The 19,257-nt window shown below is 28.4% G+C and overlaps 1 pseudogene; it reads left to right on the forward strand.

Moving 5' to 3' along the window:
* The first annotated feature begins 594 nt into the window (after positions 1-594).
* On the forward strand, positions 595-19,146 carry LOC111281624 (transcription termination factor MTERF6, chloroplastic/mitochondrial-like; annotated as a pseudogene).
* The last annotated feature ends 111 nt before the right edge of the window (positions 19,147-19,257 follow it).

The raw sequence follows: 19,257 nt of genomic DNA on the forward strand, positions 1-19,257 counted from the left end.
GTTTTTCTCTAGTTCGAGTTCAATAGATAATGCTGCCTCTTTCAATCATGAATCACCCCTGAAATATTTTGCATTCACTAGTTAATCAACAACGATTGAATTGGAAACACGGTATAATATTGCGTTTTCTTTGCTTACTTTTCCCGTTCCTTTTCGTTATAGAGCTATTTTGTGTTGTGTTTTTTTTTTCTTTCCTTCTTTTGTTTTTTGAACAAGCTCTTGGGAAACCTCTGCTTTGTTTCTTGGTATCGTTTAGTGAATTACTCTGCTTGGTCTTGCATTTTATCTTGATTAAGTTGCAATATTCAGTCGTATGTTTCTTTCAGCCCCCTGAATCCATCTTCTGTATGTCTTATTTGGTAGTGATTATTTGTATTAGTTCTCTTGATAATACCAGGGAAGCTAACAATTTCACATTTTTTCCCCTCTCCCCCTTCCCAGCTCCGACATCTTTCAAGTAACTTGTTTAAGATTTTCAACACTAATAAAGTAACTGCATTTGGTAACCGCTCAACGCATAAAAATGCATGTGCCTTTTAGTTTCTCTACTATAGCTCCATTGCAACATATTTTACTTGGAGACTTCAAGTTAATATGAATTTAGGATTGTTTCTAGAGATTAAGGTCCTGCTCGCCTTTGCAACAGACGGATGTTGCCAGCAGTTAAAGTGGTAGTAGCATCGTGTAGTTCTTCAGAGACAAAGGTTTTGATGATAAAAGTATCAATGAATTGTTCAAGAAGTGTAAGCCCCTTTAGGGTGTTAAGAAGGAAAGAGTCTCTGAAAACTGGTCTAACCTAAAAAGCATTGGTATTCAAGAGAGAAAGCTACCATCTGTTGTTTCATGGTGCCCTAAAATTCTTACTCTTGGTCTCAATGAGAAGCATGTCCCCATGGTAGATCGCCTTGCTATTGTAAGCACCGATTTTGTCTAATTTTATTTTAACTTAAATATAATTTTGTTTATATTATTATTATTAACTTAAAAAAAAAAAAAGAAAAGGAAAGCATCAAAAAAATTGTTTCAACTCTGACAGCTAAAATTAAACTGTCAAAAGATTTCTTTTCTCCAAAGGTCAGTGAATTTAATGCACCAAAACTCTATGTTGCTTAACTTTATAGTATGAAATTCAGTGACCAAAAGTCATTAGATAAATTTTTTTACAAAATGATCTTAAGAAATCTGATATTTGAATCCCAAAAACTATAAATAGAGTTAATTTTTGTAAAATAAAAAAAAAAAGAAACATACACAAGGAAAAAAAATTACAGTCCTCTTTAACAAAAGAACTAGTAGCAAACACAAAAAAAAAAATAATAATAAACAAAGAAAAAAAAAACCCATGAGAATGAAATTCTCAATCTAAAAAGTTTGAATTTTTTTTTTGAAAAATTTGGTTTTGAAATAGTGTTTAAAAATAAAAAAGAGTAATTTGAAAATTTTTGAGATTTTTTTGAAATTATTGAGTCATTGGAATTTGGGAAAATTTAAAATTTTCAGCAACTAGTTGAAGATTTCAATAACCGAAATTTGAAAAAAAAGTTAGAATATGGAAATTATTTGAATTTACTAGCACCGTTTGAAGTTTTCAGTGATAGCACGATGGTGATCAATTAGAAACTGGGTAACTGCAGTGGCAAGAGTTTGGGGAGAGAGGAGCTATAAGTAGAGCGAGAAGGGAAAGAAAAATTTTTTTTTTTTAAAAGAAACACATTTTGGCCTATTTAAAGGCTACCAAAATAATGCCATTTTGTGTCTAACTTGTGGAATAGTCTGCACAGGATCTGTGCGCAACCCAACCCATTTATAAGTTTTTTTTTTTCATTTTATTTTTATTTTTATTTTTTGATTTGATTTGATTTTTGTTATTTGTTTAAAATTTCTATAATGTATAATAGTTATATATATTTATATATTTTATATTAAAAATAAATAATTATCATTAACAATAAACAATAAAAATAAAAAATACTAAGATTTTAATTAAAAAATAAAAGGATAAACAAAATAATAATAATAATAATAATAATAATAATAATAATAATAATAATAATAATAATAATAACAACAACTATTTAAGGAAAATAACATTTTATTGCAAGCAAAAAGATTATTTAAATTTCACCAAAGTATTGAGATAATTTAAAAAATAATTTTCGCTCAAAAAAATAAATTAAAAAAAAGATAAATAAAATAAAAAAGAAATGATAAATTGTTTAAATGAATCTTTTAAATGTAATTTTTAGAGAAAATTGAAAGAATTTGATTTTGTTTAATTATTGTAAGTAAAAATAATTATTTTTAAACAATATAAAATAATAAAATAACAATAATGGATTATTTGAATAAATGTTATAAAAAATTTAATTTTTTAAAGAAAAATGAAATAATTCGATTTTCCTTAATACAAGTAAAAGATTAATATTTTTAGATTTTACAAGTAAGTTGTGATAATCTAAAATTTTTTATATAATAAAAAAGATAAAAACAATAAACAGTAAATAATCACAATAAAAATTAATTAATTAATTAATTAATTAATTAAATCCCTTAACCATTATCAATAAAAAAATAATTTTATTTAGAATCTCATAAAAAAGTTGAGATAATCTTAAAGTTTGTTAAAATTTCGCCAAAGTGTTCGGATAATCCTAAAATCTATTTAATAAATTTTGAGAACTCACCAAGGAGTCAGGATGTTCTTAAAATCTTTTTTTAATAAATAAATAAAATATTCTATGAAAAATTTCAAGAATTTTGTAAATGATCAATTTTTCCTAAATATTTTTTAAATAAAGATTTTTTATAAATTTCGTCAAAGTGTTAGAGAATTTATAGAATATATAATAATAATAATAATAATAATGTTAATTTCACAACAAAGAGATTTTTTTTTTTATAAATAAAGTTTAGGAAATTAAATTTAAATATAAAGAAGACCATATAATCAAAATTAAAGGATTGCACATGTTTAATTCGTATCACTATTCAAACGGCAAATGTAAGGGTGCTAATACCTTCCTTACTTGTAATCGTATTCTTAGACCTAACTCTAATTTCGTAGACCTAAACTTTTTTTAGTGAATCTTAATTAATTTTAAGATTTTTATTAGAAGATGATATTTTTGGGTGACCAATCACAACTTACAAAAAAAAGATTTGTAGTGACTTCGAAAATTTTCACCAAGTCTAGCGATCGAGTTCCCCTGGATGAAAAATTATTATGATAGCTTAGTGACTCCATTGGGGACACTAGAGAGTCAAGTCAAAATTAAACACGTGTCATCTAAACTTTGATTTTATGGTCTTTTCGATATTTAATTTTAATTTCTTATCTCATCTTAGAATAAAAATAAGTAAAAAAAAGGGTAAAAATTTGATGGATTCATTTAGTTCTATTATGTCATTTTATTTGTCTTATATTGTTGCTAATTATATTGTTGATTTTATTTTGATTAATAATTTTTCCATTCCCTCATGCATATGCACATTTGCATTCATGCATGAGCTCTTTACTCGGGCTTCTAAATCTATCCATTTTTAGGAGAGAGTAGAGTATCTATGCTTTTGTGAGGTTATAATAACTCCGCTTGGGTTAATGAAATACTTCCACTCAAGTTAAACCCTTTTTGTTGGTAATCCGCTATGGGTGAGGATCAAAGACCTTACTAGTCCAAAGTGGATGACAATGGGGATTAATTTAGGAACCTTTTTAGCCTATGTTAATTAGCAAACCATGAATATAGTGAACCTTAAGATACTAACTTTATGTAAAGCCATACTATTTTTGAATATTATACCCCAAATTAAGACACGAAGGAATATTTATTTTAATATGATTACTAACACTATTTTGTTTTACTCTCTTTTTGTTTCATGATCATGCATCATCATAAACACTTCCATATGGGATGTGCTTGTTGTTATGCAATATTAGTCAAAAGAGTTTTGGTTTTGCTATAAAAACACCATCATGATGTTTTCAGTTTCGAAGCCCACCATGTATGAAGAAACTAATATGATGATAACTCTATCATTAAAAGCCTAAAGCAGAATATGAAACTATATGAAAGAATTTGAATAGGGAATTTTGCCTAAAGAAATCAATTTAGGACTTCAACAAAATGACATCTCTGAGTTGGTTGAGATCTGACACTAAATAACAACTCTTATGAAAATGACTTTCGAGGAAAAATATGGTCATATTGCTTTACTCTTTGAAGTGTCTATAGAATATCAGTTGATAAGAGCTCTAGTTTAGTTTTGAGACTTTGTATACAGATGTTTCATGTTCAACGAGATACATATAATCCCGACGATCGAAGAGTATACTACATTGCTATGTTTTCATCCCTTTAACCTGATAAAATCTATTGGCAAGATTAAAAACTTAGATCTTAAAAAAAACTTGCTTGTATGATGGAGGTCTCCACTTAGAATGTGAACTTATATATCCAAACAAAAGGCAAAAATGATTGCATCCTACAACAAATCTTGCATGATTTCATCATCAAACACTTAAATAATGAATAAGGCATAAGAATGATAACTTTGATAATTTATGGCTTGATCATTTTCTTGAAAGTCTTGGGGCACATTAAATTATTAGTAATTAACTTCCTCAAGCAGGTGGACAATAAAATTAATCATGTTCCTTCTATACTGGTAAAAAATTTTATATCATTGAATAACTATTGAAGAATAGGAAGATGTTTCATAAAAGTGTATACAGTTATTCTATATTTAGGTAAAAAGTCATCTTCAGCATCTTATGGGTAAATTTCATCCTACTTATAGTAATACAAGTAGGCCAATTGTAGAATGCTACAATATTAAGTGGCCAGAATCAATGTCTAAGAAAGAATGTGTATTGATTTTACAAAATCTCACTGGTACTCATGTTATATAAAGAGCTCCATGAATGCCACGAGAAGCCACTTGTTGTATAAGTGTGGTGACAAGCATTGGGTTCCACTCTTAGGGCCGTAGAGAGGTGTAAGCTATGATCCAGTAATGTTTCATCGATAACTGAGGTCAGAGCAATTCATTTTGATGACTTATAGCTTTCAAGAATTAGAATTCTTTTTCGAAAAGCTAGGATTTCTTAAAAAGGTGAAAGAGATTATCAAAGAATGAAAACAAACCTATGAGGGGTATATAGACAAAGCCACACTTGAATATCTAATATAAAAGGGTCAACGTATCACAAGCAAAGTTAGTTCTAAACAAGAAAAACCATGCCACCAAGAAGACACACATTGTGAAAAGATCCCTAAGGACATAAAGATTATGAAGTGTAAATTTGAATAATAAAAAAAAATATGAGGGTTGAAAAAAAAAAGCTTCAGCATGAGATTAATGAGTAGAAAGATTAAACTAATAAAAGTGAAGCAAAATCTCGAAGGCTTAAAAAAAAGCAATAAGAGATTCTAAAAGTTGGCATAAGTTTGTCACTTTAATGACCACGAGCTTGAATAATTAAAAAAAAATGTATAACAACTCCAGTCTAATTTATTATCTAAGGAAAAAGAGCTTAGTCAGTCTGTGGAAGAAAAGAAGATACTATAAGGTCTCGTCTCGTAGAGGACTTGAACAATAAATGCACTATCGATGTGAAGCCATTCAAGTTTTGAGAGAGGAACAAGATCAATTTGAACATAGAACACAGTATTGAAAGGAAAAAGTTTGTTGAAGGAATTTCAAACCACTCATCCAGTAGAACAGATAAGAGAAGTCAACTTCAAAAGTAAGAGACATAGCCTAAAAAGATAAACAAGTAAATGAAAAAGCTTACTTAGGATAGTATAGCCAACACTTGACCAATTTTCTAGATAGTGCTTATAAATAGTACAAGCATGCAAGGCATTGCATTTGAAAATTTTAATATTGTAATGAAAGAAGTATTCAGTATGAATAATGTGACATTGTGATGTGGTAATTCAAGTTTAGACTTAAAATCTTTTGTAAATATTGGATATATAATAAGCATATCCTTTGCATTCATGCATTCATGCATCATACATGTATTTTATTCAATACTAAATCTAAAAAATATATATATGTATGTCATGACTAAAAGAAAAGGATCTCAAAATAACAAATCTCAAAGAGTTTCCCTTAACTTGATTAGATGTAAGGATAGTTAGGCTATCAAAAAACATAGATTAGACCACTCGTCATCGTTACAATACTTGTTCACAAGTCAAAATCGAAAGAAATGAGTAAGCATCTAAAATGGAAAGGATAAAGAAAGCTCAGTTTAATATGCAATAGCAAATGATTAAGTCTCACCAAAAATTGATAAAACAAATGATTAGGTATTAAGAAGAGACTCAAAAAGAAATGGTTGCAACGATGGACATGACAAGGAAAATGTCCAAGGGAAAAAGGGTAGTTGAAAAAGTGACAATTGAGAAAAAACCTCAAGCCTAAGAAAACACTAGAGATAGAGAAGATCTATTGCATCTACCAGGGTTCACTCCACCGTATGTTCGAGCTTCTCATCAAATGTATCCGTAAATGACACAGCTTGAAAGGTAACCACATGCTCAGTTTAATTTATCCTCTTTCATAATTTAACAACAAAGTCAAAGACACGTTGGTTTAAACATTGGGGCAAGTCATGTTGAGCCCATTATGATCCCAGATTTAGATGACCTAGAAAACAGAAAAAACTAAAAAAAAGCATGTCTGAATAATATGAGAATATAAAAGTACAATAAAAATTAGATCTTTTGAAAGAAAGACTATGAACTGTTAAAGGTGTAAATATTTTTAACACAATTGATGCAAGTGAACTCAATTTGGTTTCAGATTTGTAAGTCCACCAAAGTTTAAAGTACCAAAATTTGAAAAATATGATAGAACCAAATACCTCTTAGCACATATCATCATGCTCTGCTGAAAAATAACTAAGCATACAGATAACAACAAGTTGCTTATCCATTGCTTTTAGAATAGTCTTACAGGATCAACTGCCAGATGGTATATTTAATTAGATAGAAGTTAGATTCATTCATGAAAAGATCTAACCAAAGAAGTTATTATTCAATACAAGTATGTTAGCCTTGAATTGATTCTTATTTTGAAATGACAAAACATTAAAGCTAAATAAACTTGATCAAGATTTTGAAAAAGATTTATTTAGTACAGGTTCTTAAGTTTTATATTTTGGTACTAAATAAATAATATGATTTTTAAAGCTTAAACAAACCTTTCTTTGTTTTCATAATTCTCAAATCAAATCTATCTTTAAAGATTATTTATTTGAGCTTAAATGAAAGTACAATTATTGTTTTTAAAGTGAACTTATTCATTTTGGACTTAATACAATTTTGATAATATTGGTTTTGAGAAATAGATTAACTTAAGAAAGTTGTTTTACAATAACAAAGTTTTCCAACATTGAACTTGTTTTATTTTTTTGTATTAATTCATAAAGTTTTAATATTTAAATTTTATATGGTTGGAAAGCTCTTTGAGTCTACTTTCTAATGGATTAAACAAAATTAAAATCCAAATTTTTTAAGAAAAGATTTTGAATTTTTACTAAACACTCTGTAGTTGTCTAAAAACTGCACAATGGTTAAATTTGAAAATTTACTATAATTCATACACAATGAATTAGGTAATGAACTTTATATGGATTGAAAGATCTTTAAGTATAGTTTTTAAATCTTTAAACAGTTTGTGATTTGGATTTGTATAACTCAAGTTATGGTCAAATTAGTAAGTAGAGTACAAAATAAAAAAATAACCTATCTTGAATCCACTATTCTTGAATTGAAAAATGGGTGACGTTTCTCGATAAAAAAGAAATAAAAAAAAAGAAAGGACCACCCAAGAAAAAAGAAAAAATGCAAGCTATCACCATTAAAAAACCAAAACTAAGACCTTTTATCCCATACCATTCATATCATGTATACCAGCCTTCTTAACCAACCATTACAAATATTTCTTAAAACCCATATTATTACCAACTAATGTAAACCTAGATACTTACTTTCCAAACCAATGTTTGTCCTTGGGCATCTCTACCATGACTTTTTTTTCAATTAAACACCAAAGACTTTAATTGAATGGAAGCTTAAAATAATTGAGAGCAACAATAATTTAATCCAATTCTTATAACTTGCACGAAATTATTCCCTTGGTTATTCTAGAAACACTTTGTGGCCCGACAACTTATAGAGCCATTAAAACCTCCATATTCGAAGTGGTATGATCCTGAAGCTTCTTATGACTATCATTATGAAATTTAGGGCCATTCTTTGAAAAATTATACGGCCTTCAAATGTAAGGTGCAAAGCTTGATTGATAACGAAATTTTGAATTTCACAACCAAGGTCGGGCCAAGTGTAGAGGCCAATTCGTTACCTAATCATGGTGGGGGATAAATACATGTTTAGAGTAACGAGACAACTTGAAACATTAAAAGAGAAGTAAGTGAGATCAGAACCCTTATTGATCAAATATTTGCTATCCTAGTGAAAGCCAATATAATTTGTCCAATACTTAGAAACTCAGATAATGAAATTTTCACATATAATCCTGATCAACTTTATAAATTTCACATAAAGATGGATGGTCACTCACTTTGAGATTATGAAGCATTTAGACAGAAATTACATAAGACAATGGATTTTACTAGTCAAATTTTATAATGAATATGAAAAAGGTTCAATGAATGTTGTGATGGGAGATTCACCAAAAAGCAAGCCTTGTCGAATGAATTTTAAGCATGTTACCATATTTTATGAAAAAAAACTAAGGGTTAAGGTTTATGAGCCAGTTTATATGAATTTTAAACCTATCACCATTTTTTATAATGAAAATCGAGTGCTAAAATTGATAAACCAGTTTGTATGACTATGCCAAAGGTAACAACTGAGGTCTCCAACCCATTTTCATACAAAACTGATAAGATAGTCCCTTAAAAATATGATTGTAATATTATATCACAAGGTTTGGATAATGATTCCCTTCAATGTGGCTCATGTGATGTAAACACAGCAAACATAATTGGTGTAGGTATATAACTCGAAGTGGGCAATATTATACCCCATAAGCATTTGAGAAAGTACAAAAAAAAACGTAAAAGAAGGGAAGATGAGCTTAAAAAAAAAGATAAACCACCCAATGATCAAGAAATTCACCCGACTTTAGTCCTAAGCCTAGAATGTAAGAATCTGGTTACAAAAAAAGAGATTTGTAACTTTTTGAAACTTATTAAACACGGTGAGTATAGTGTGGTGGAGCAATTGAATCGCTTATTAGCTTTAATTTCTATGCTTTCATCATTGCTAAATTTTGAGTTTCATAGAAATGCCTTATCAAAGTACTTAATAAGACTTATGTAGCTCACAATATATCTGAAGAAAAACTTGATTGCATGATGAGAAATATCACAGTAAAACATTTCATATTATTTAATGATGACGAATTCCACTTGATGGTAAAGGCAATGGCAATGCTTTACATATCTCCATAAGATACAAAGATCACACATTGACCAAAATGCTTATTAATAATGGATTTTCTTTCAATGTCATGCCTATAACTACACTATTTAGATTATTAGTTAACATGTCTTACATGAAGACGAGTCATATGATCGTGAGGGCTTTTGATAAGACTCGTCATGAAATGATAGGCAATATCGAGCTACCAATTTAAATCGACCCATGTACTTTTGACTTAGTCTTTCAAGTCATAGATATTACTCTTTCCTATAGTTGTCTTTTAAGAGGGTCATAGATTCACATGGTAGGAGCTATTCCTTTCACTTTGCATCAGAAGATGAAATTTATAATTGATGAAAAAGTGGTCATTGTTACTGGTGACTAAACCATCTACTGCATTATGTGTTAAAGCAATTAAGAAAAGCACCAAAATGTTCATTCAGATCCTTTGAATTTGTTAATGCAACCTATGTGGGTAAAAAATCAAAAGTGCCTATTTCATGTCTATCTAAAGCTTTCAAGATGACCCTTAAAGAAGTGACAGAAAAAGGACAATAAGTGTGGTTTAACTTGCAGGGGATGCAGCAACCATGGATGATGCCTGAAAAAGATGATCGATTTAGTTTGAGATACAAGTTTACTTAAAAAAGAAGGATGAAATTCATAGAAAAAAAAAAAAAAGGTTGGCTTATTTTTTGGGGAAAAAAGTAGAAACTGAAGGCTTGTCTTTTTTTTCTCTTTATGAGACTGTCATTTCATCTAATTATATCTATCCAAATATAGCAAGAAACATAGAAAAAGAGTTTACACTATCATTAGAGGATATCTTTACTAAATTTTCAATATAGATGGTAGGTGAAAAGATGTACTAAGATTTAGGTTATCCATAGGTGTATCCTACTCTTCTTGGTGCATAATTGAAGAATTGACATGTTGAAAAGCTGCTTGTTTGTTTAAAAATTTTTTAAAGTAATGTGTTGAACCTAATTTAAATACTTTTGTTAAAAGCATTAAATGTCTTATGTGTGTTTGTTTTCTCATTTTCAATTGAATAAATGACAAGTATAATGCATTTGTCCATTTCTTTTGCCTCTTTCATTTCCATTCCTTGCATTATTATACATCCATCTATTTTTTGTCCATTTCATTCACTTTCAGTTACTCAAATAATGAAGCTGAAAATCATCATGATAATATTCTAGGATTTGATTTTGAAAATTTTGTTTATATTGGTGAACTCAACGATGAAGAGAATGTGAAAAATCATGCAATATCCTCGAAACTTTTGATATTAATGAAACAAGAAGAAAAGCAAATCATGTTTCATCAAGAAACCATTAAAGTTATCAATTTGGGGGATAAAAAAACTAAAAAAGAGGTTAAGATTGGTACTTCAATGTCATCACTACTAAAGCAATAGTTGATAAAATTATTACATGAATATGTAAATGTATTTGTTTGGTTGCACTAAGATGTGCTAGGGTTGGATACTAATATCGTAGTACATTAGTTACCTCTAAAACCCGAGTGCAAACTATTTAAATAGAGGTTAAGAAAAATGAAGCTTGAATATTGTTGAAAATAAAGGAAAAAATAAAAAAGTAATTTGATGCAAGATTCTTAAGTGGTCAAATATCCTGAATGATGACAAATATAGTTTCAGTACCTAAGAAAGATGGCAAAATAAAAATGTGTATTGATTATCAAGATCTGAATAGAACAAGTCTAAAAGATAACTTTCTATTGCCCTACATTGACACCTTAGTGGACAATACCTTTAGGCATTTTTTATTTTTATTTATGGATGGGTTTTCAGGCTACAATCAAATCAAGATGGCACAAGAAAATATGGAGAAGACTATTTTTTTGACATTATGGGGAACATTTTGCTATAAAGTCATAGCCTTTGGTTTAAACAATACTAAGGTAACTTATCAAAAAGCCATGGTAACTCTATTCCATGATATGATGCATAAAGATATAGAGGTGTATGTGGATGACATGATTGTCAAATCTCATAAAGAAAAAATCATGTAGCTAATCTCATAATATTATTTGAGAGATTAAGAAAGTTTCAGCTCAAGCTTTATCCAGTTAAATGCACTTCTGGCATAACCTCAGGAAAATTATTGGGATTTATCATCAATAAAAGAGGAATTGAGGTGAATCCAAATAAGATATGCATCATCTAAGAGCTACTATCTCTGTGTACATAAAAAGAAGCAAAGAGGTTTTTAAGGAGATTGAATAATATTACTCATTTCATTTCCTAACTTATAGCCAAATGTGACCCCATATTCAAGATTTTTTGAAAATACGGGTCAAAAGAATGGGACAAAGATTGTCAAATGGCATTTAAAAAAGTTAAATAATATTTATCAAATCTACTAGTATTAATGTTGCTTGTATTTGAAAGACCTCTCATCTTATATTTGATAGTGCATGAAGAATCAATGGGATTCATTTTGGGGCAACATGATGAAATAGAAATGAAAGAACAAACCATTTACTATATGAGCAAAAAGTTCATTGATTACAAGTCCAAGCATTCACCATTAGAAAAGATGTGTTATGTACTAGCTTGGACGTCTCATCGGTTCAGATAGTACATGTTGTATCATACCACTTGGCTCATTGCGAAGTTAGATCCAATTAAGTATATTTTTGAAAAACCTTTATTATCAAGAAGAATAACAAGATGACAAGTGCTATTTTTTAAATATGACATCGTATTGTGTCTCAAAAGGTAATAAAAGGAAGTGCTATTGTTGAATTTCTTACAAAATGTGCTCATGAAGATTATGTGTTGGTGATGTTTGATTTTTCAAATGAAAACTTAATGTCTATATTGCACATAGATAAAAAAAAAAAAAAAATACCTAATGAAGGTATATGAAAGATGTATTTTGATGGTGCATCAAATGTTTTGGGGCATAGTATAAGAGTAGTTTTGATATCTCCAAAAGGAGATTACTACCTAATCACTATAAAACTAAGTTTTCATTGCACTAATAATGTAGTAGAATATGAACCATATGTTATGGGTCTTCAAGTTACTTTTGAAAGGAAAGCCCATACATTGAAAGTTTATAGAGACTCTGTTTTAGTCATTTACCAATTGCAAGAAAAATGGAAAACTAGAGATTCAAAGTTGGTTATATACCAAAAGTACATAATAAAGTTGATAAAAAATTTAAAATATTTGATTTTATCATTTACTTCAAGAAGAGAATCAGATGGCAAATACTTTGGCTATATTGATGTAATGTTTAAGCTAAATGAAAACGCTAAAGTCTAACCCATCAAGTTGAACTTACGGGAGAAACCAACTCACTATTCAAATGTTGAGAAAGAAGTTAATGGAAAACCATGGTATTTTGACATATTACAATATGTTAAGTATCAACAACACCCAAAGCACATATTAAAAAATGATAAGAGAACTTTGAGAAGACTAGTGATTGATTTCTTTCTGGATGGAAAAATTTTATATAAGAGAAGTTAAGACCAAATACTATTGAGATGTTTGAATGTTGCTGAAGCCAAAAAGTTGCTTGAAGAAATCCACGAAAGTGTTTGTAAAACTCATGCAAACAGTCATATGATGACTAAGTAAATCATGAGGGCATGATACTATTGGTTGATAATGGAAAAAGATTACGCCGACTATGTTAGAAAGTGTCACAAATGTCAAATTTATATAGACAAGATGCAAATTCCTCTAACATTCTTGTATGTTATGTCAACACCTTGGTCTTTCTTTATATGGGAATAGATGTGATAGGGCCTATTACATCAAAAGCTTTAAATGAACATGGATTCATTTTAGTAGTGATTGATTACTTCACAAAGTGGGTAGAGATAGCTTCATATGTTAATGTAACAAGAATGGTGATTTGTAAGTTCATCAAGAGAAATATCATATGCCGATATAGCCTTTTAGAAAGGATTATTTCGGATAATGCTCTTAATTTGAATAAAAAAATGATGAGTGAGGTCTGTGTTCAGTTTAAAATCAAACGCCACAAATTTGTGCCTTATTGTCTAAAGATGAATGAGGTAGTTGAAACGACTAATAAGAATATAAAAAGAATTATTAAAAAAAATGATAGATGTAGATAAAGATTGGCATGAAAAGAAGTCATTTGCATTATATGCTTATCAAACTTGGATTCGCACATCTACAAGAGTCACACAATTTTTATTAGTATATGGGATGGAGGTAGTGTTGTCCGTTAAAGTTGAATTCCTTCCTTATATGTTCTTATAGAAGTCAAGTTCAAAGAAGCTGAGTGGGTTCGTGTTCAGTATGAACAATTAAATTTCATTGAAGAAAAAAGATCAGTTACATTCTGTCATGGTCAACTATATCAAAGAAGAATGATGCAAACTCATGAAAAGAAAGTTTTCCATCGATAATTTCGAGAAAGTGAATTAGTATTAAAAAAGATTCTTTTTAACCAATAAGATCCTAAAAAAAAAATAGACTCCTAATTGAGAATGTCCATATGTGGTAAAGAAAGCATTTTTTGGTAAGGCATTAATCTTAACAAGAATAGATAGGGATGATTTACCAAATCTAGTCAATGCCAATACAGTAAAAAAGTACTATGCTTAAAAAAAGACAAAAAGGTAAAATGAACCGAAAATATATCTAAGTTGAAAACCTGAAAAGGTGTCTTACATAAAGAAGCATTGAATAAAGTGGGTTAATTCTCAATATATGCCAAAAAATCTCATTGGTTTTGGGCTAGCTTGGTTTGTTAGGTTCTTAAAAAGTCAAGGGCATCAATTAAGAGTTTTTCAGAAAGAATTCATGATGAATTAGCTCATAATGATCTAAATGTTTGTTATATGATTACTTATTTTTTTTTTTATATCTTTTTCGATAATGCATGAAACACTTATCCTTTATACTGAAATAAAATACCTCTTTTGTTTATCCATTCTTTGTCCCTTTCATTAAAAGAAAAATATGCAATGGATTATAATTGTCATGAAATTCAAAAGATGATGAAGGGAAAACAATGCTATGAAAGACACATTATTTTGTAAGAGATTTAAAATGATAAGCAAAATAGTAAGGAACAAAACTCAATAAAAAGATAGGCTTATAAGTCATCAAAGTAGTAGACATTGAATATAGGAAAAATGGAGAGAAATCTTTTTATTTGAACTTAATCAGCTACTGAAACGCATGGGATTAAAAAAGAAAAGGGAAACAGATAATGAAAAATTTTAAGAATTTAAGAAAAAAAACAAAAAAAAAGTGGATGGTCTCTTCGTTGCATCATAAGTGCATTTGCATCATGATCATTATTCATTGCATTACATTGCAAAAGTATGAAAATGTCATTCATGCACGTATGTGACACAACAAATATATGGATCTAGGACAATCCAAGACTAACAAAAGGAAAAGTTAAAAGCAAAAAAAATGTGAACCCTCTATTTAGAGGAATCATTTAAAGTTTCATTACCTTTTAGATTTTTAATTAAAGTTTCATAGCCTCTGGTTAGAAAAACTTTTTAACATTTAAAGTATCATTGCCTTTGGTCAAAAGAGCTTTTCTTTCAAGTTTTATAACTTCTAGTCAAATGAGCCTTTTAAATTTAAAGTTTCATTGCCTCTGGTCAAAAGAGTTATTTAAAGTTTTATTGCCTTTGATCAGAGGAACTTTCTTTAAAGTTTCATTGCTTCTGGTCAAATGAGCTATTTAAAGCTTCATAGCCTTTGGTTAGATGAGCTTTAATTTTAAAAGCCTCTAGTCAGAGGACTCCGTCAAAATTAAGCATGATTTGTAAGACCAAAGGGCATAATCTATAAGTCTTTTCTGATTTTTAATTTAAAGTTTTATTACGTTTTGTCAGATGAGCTATTTAAAGTTTCATTGTCTCTAGGCAAAAGAGCTTTTTGAATTTAAAGTTTCATTGCCTTTGGTCAGATGAGCCTTTTTAAATTTTCAAAAGTTGTCAAACCTTTGTTTAAAAGAGTCTTTCAAATTTTCTTTCAAAAAATATGTGTTTAATGTTTAGTCTTTTGTATGTGTTTGCTCGAACAAAATTGGTGTTTTCTTGTCTTTGCCTTATTCTTGATTCTTAGAAATAAGTAAAGAAGGGCAGCTGTAAACAACAATTTTGTCTGATTTTATTTTAACTTATATATATAATTTTTTATATTATTATTATTATTATTATTTATTAATTAATTATTTATTTATTTAATCTTAAAAAAACAAAGGGAAATGGTCAAAAAATTATTTTAATTATGGTAGCTAAAATCAAGTTGCCAAAAGATTTTTCTTCTCCAAAGGTCAGTGTACACCAAAACTCTGCACTACCTAACTTTGTAGCACGAAATTCGATGACCAAAAATCACCAGACAAATTTTTTCAAGAAATAATCTCATAAAATTTGGGATTTAAATCTCAAAAGCTCTATAAATAGAGCTAATTTTTGTAAAAAAAAAAAAAAAAACACACACACACACACATACACATAAGCAAAAAAAATCACAATCTTCTTTTACAGAGGAACCAGCAGCAAACATAAAAATATTCAGAAACAAAGAAAAAACTCCCCGAGAATGAAATTCTTGATCTATGAGGTTTTAAATTTTTTTTGGAAAAATCTAGTTTTGAAAGAGTATTTAAAAAATAAAAAGAAGTAATTTGAAATTTTTATAGATTTTTTTGAAATTGTTTTGAATCGTTAGAATTTAGGAAAATTTAAAATTTTTGGTAACTGGTTGAAGATTCTGGCAACTGAAATCTAAAAAAATAGTTGGAATCTATAAATTATTTGAATTTATCAGTATCATTTGAAGTTTTTCAGCAATGGCATAGTGATGACCGATCGAAAACTACGTAATTACGGTTGTCGACGAAAGGGAGTTTGGGTTTTAAAGAGAGGAGTTTTGGGGTAGAGAGAGGGGAAAGAAAAAAAAAGAAAGAAAGAGATTTTAGCCTATTTAAAGGCTACCAAAACGACACCATTTTTATGTCAACCCGTGAACCAACCTATACAAGATTCGTGTGCAACCCATTAGACAACCCGACCAGTTTGTAAGGTTTTTTTTATTTTTTTTAATTTTTTTATTTGATTTGATTTTGTTAATTGTTTAAGATTTTTATAATTTATAATTTATAATATTTACATATATTTATATATTTTATATTAAAAATAAATAATTATCAATGACAATGAGCAATAAAAAATACTAAGATTTTAATTAAAAGAAAAGCATAAACAAAATAATAATATTAACTATTTAAGGAAAATAAAATTTTATTACAAGAAAAAAGGTTATTTAAATTTCGCCAAGGTGTTGGGATAATTTAAAAAATAATTTTTGCTTAAAAAATAAATTTAAAAAAAGATAAATAAAATTAAAAAAATGATAAATTATTTAAATGAATATTTTAAATGTAATTTTTAGTGAAAACTGAAAGAGTTTGATTCTTTTTTAATTATTGTAAATAAAAATAATTTTTTGAATTTCACCATAAAGTTGGAATAATCCAAAATTACTTTTGCTAGTATAAATGTTTATTTAAACAATATAAAAAATAAAAAATAAAATAATAATAATAATAATAATAATAATAATAATAATAATAATAATAATAATAATAATGGATTATTTGAATAAATGTTCTAAAAAATGTAATTTTTAAAGAAAATTAAAAGAGTTTGATTTTTTTAATACAAGTAAAAGATTAACATTTTTAAATTTCGTCGATAAGTCAAAATAATCTAAAATTTTTTATATAATAAAAAAGATAAAAACAATAAACAATAAATAATCACAATAAAAATTAATCATAATAGAAATTAATTAATTAATTAAATTCCTTAATTATCATCAATAAAAAATAATTTTATTGAAAATCTCATCAAAAAATTGAGATAATCTTAAAATTTGTTATTGAAAACTCACTAAAGAGTCAGGATATTCTTAAAATTTTTTTAATAAATAAATAAAATATTCTATAACGAAATTTTAAACATTTTGTGAGTAGTCAATTTTTTTGAAATATTTTCTAAATAAAAATTTTTATAAATTTGGCCAAATTATTAGAAAATTTATAGAATATGAAATAATAATATTAATGTTAATTTCACAACAAAGAATTTTTTTATAAATAAATTATAGGAAATTAAATTTAAATATAAAAAAGATCATGTTATCAAAATCAAAGGATTAAACATGTTTAATTGATACTATTTTTCGAATTAACAATATGTAAGTGTTAATATTTTTTTCACTCGTAATCGTATTTTTAGATTTAACTTTGATTTTACATACCTAAAATTTTTTTAATAAATTTTAATTAATTTTTAAATTTTAATTAATTTTAAAATTTTAATTAAAAAAATACATTTAAATGATCAATCATATTTTATAAAAATTTTGATAAAATTTTTAAAAACTTTCATCAATTCTAGCGATTGAATTCTCATAAAATCGTTAACCTACCTTGGGAACTAAACCCCATGAAGTCGCTTCTGCCATTGCTAGATTCCCTCACATAGTCTCTCACAGTGTGGAAGAAAAGCTTTGTCCACTCTTGGCTTTCTTTCAAGCATTGGGGGTCCCTGAAAAGCAACTAGGCAAAATGATAGTGCTAAATCCAAGGCTCATTAGCTATAGCATTGAATCTAAACTCACAGAAATAGTTGACTTCCTTGCCACCATTGGCCTTAACAGAGAACGGATGATTGGTAAAGTTCACGCTAAATACCTTTTTATAATGGGTTATAGTGTTGACAAAAGGCTACGCCCTACCTCTGAATTTTTAAAATCAGTTGGTTGGTCTGAGACAGATCTTCAAACAGTGGCCATGAACTTTCTTGAGGTCTTGTGTAGAGATGTGAGCAAGATTCTTAGACCCAATTTTGCATATCTAAAAAGATGTGGATTTGAGGATAGATAGTAGCTCTGGTGACTGGATATCCCCTTAATCTTATCAAGAGCAACAAGAATTCTTTAGAACCTAGGATTAGGTTCTTGGTTGAGGTGATGGGGAGGCAAATTGTTGAAGTAGCTAATTACCCTGACTTCTTTCGGCACGGTTTAAAGAAGAGAATAGAGTTGCGGCACAGACTTTTGAAAGAGAAGGATGTCAGTTGTAGCTTAAGTGAAATGCTGGACTGCAATCAGAAGAAGTTTCTACTGAAGTTTGGTTTGTTAAAGGGTTTGCCTGAGGTACTAGAGCTACATTACAATTCTCTTTGATCTATCATTTTTCTTACGGCAGCTTGATTGTCAACTTGGTGCATGAAGGGAATTTTTGTACATGTTTCTAAGCTTATCAATGAGAAATTAAGATCAGCAACTGCAGCTTTTATCTGAGGATATAGTGATTCTTTCCTTCAGTCTGATTTAAAAATTGTCATGAAGCCTAACTTCTAATTCCCTTATAATTTGATCAAATGTTTTCCTGCTATAGTTGAGGTCTGAACTTAATCTGGTGTTTGCTAAATAAGTACTTTGCCATGTCTCAGTCTAAAGAGATATCATAACTGTAGTTCTGCATTGAATGATGCAATATCACTTATGTAGTTAAAGAGGCTGTCTGAATGTCGAAGTATTCTTCAAGTTCATTAATGTCCATGTGCGTTCCTTTCAGAAACAATCCTCTTTGCTAGATTTTCACAGTTTATTCAATCAATATACAACAGTTTACCGTTTTTGCTACTTTGATTTTTTTTCTTTTTTAATAATTTTGAGATACTAACGAGTAGTGCTTCCGTATCTGTACGACTATCTGCTAATAGTTTATTAAGTTGAGAA

Source organism: Durio zibethinus, chromosome 5, assembly GCF_047325235.1.
Source record: "Durio zibethinus cultivar Kanyao isolate XHJ-2024 chromosome 5, ASM4732523v1, whole genome shotgun sequence".
In the NCBI taxonomy this organism is placed as follows: Eukaryota; Viridiplantae; Streptophyta; class Magnoliopsida; order Malvales; family Malvaceae; genus Durio; species Durio zibethinus.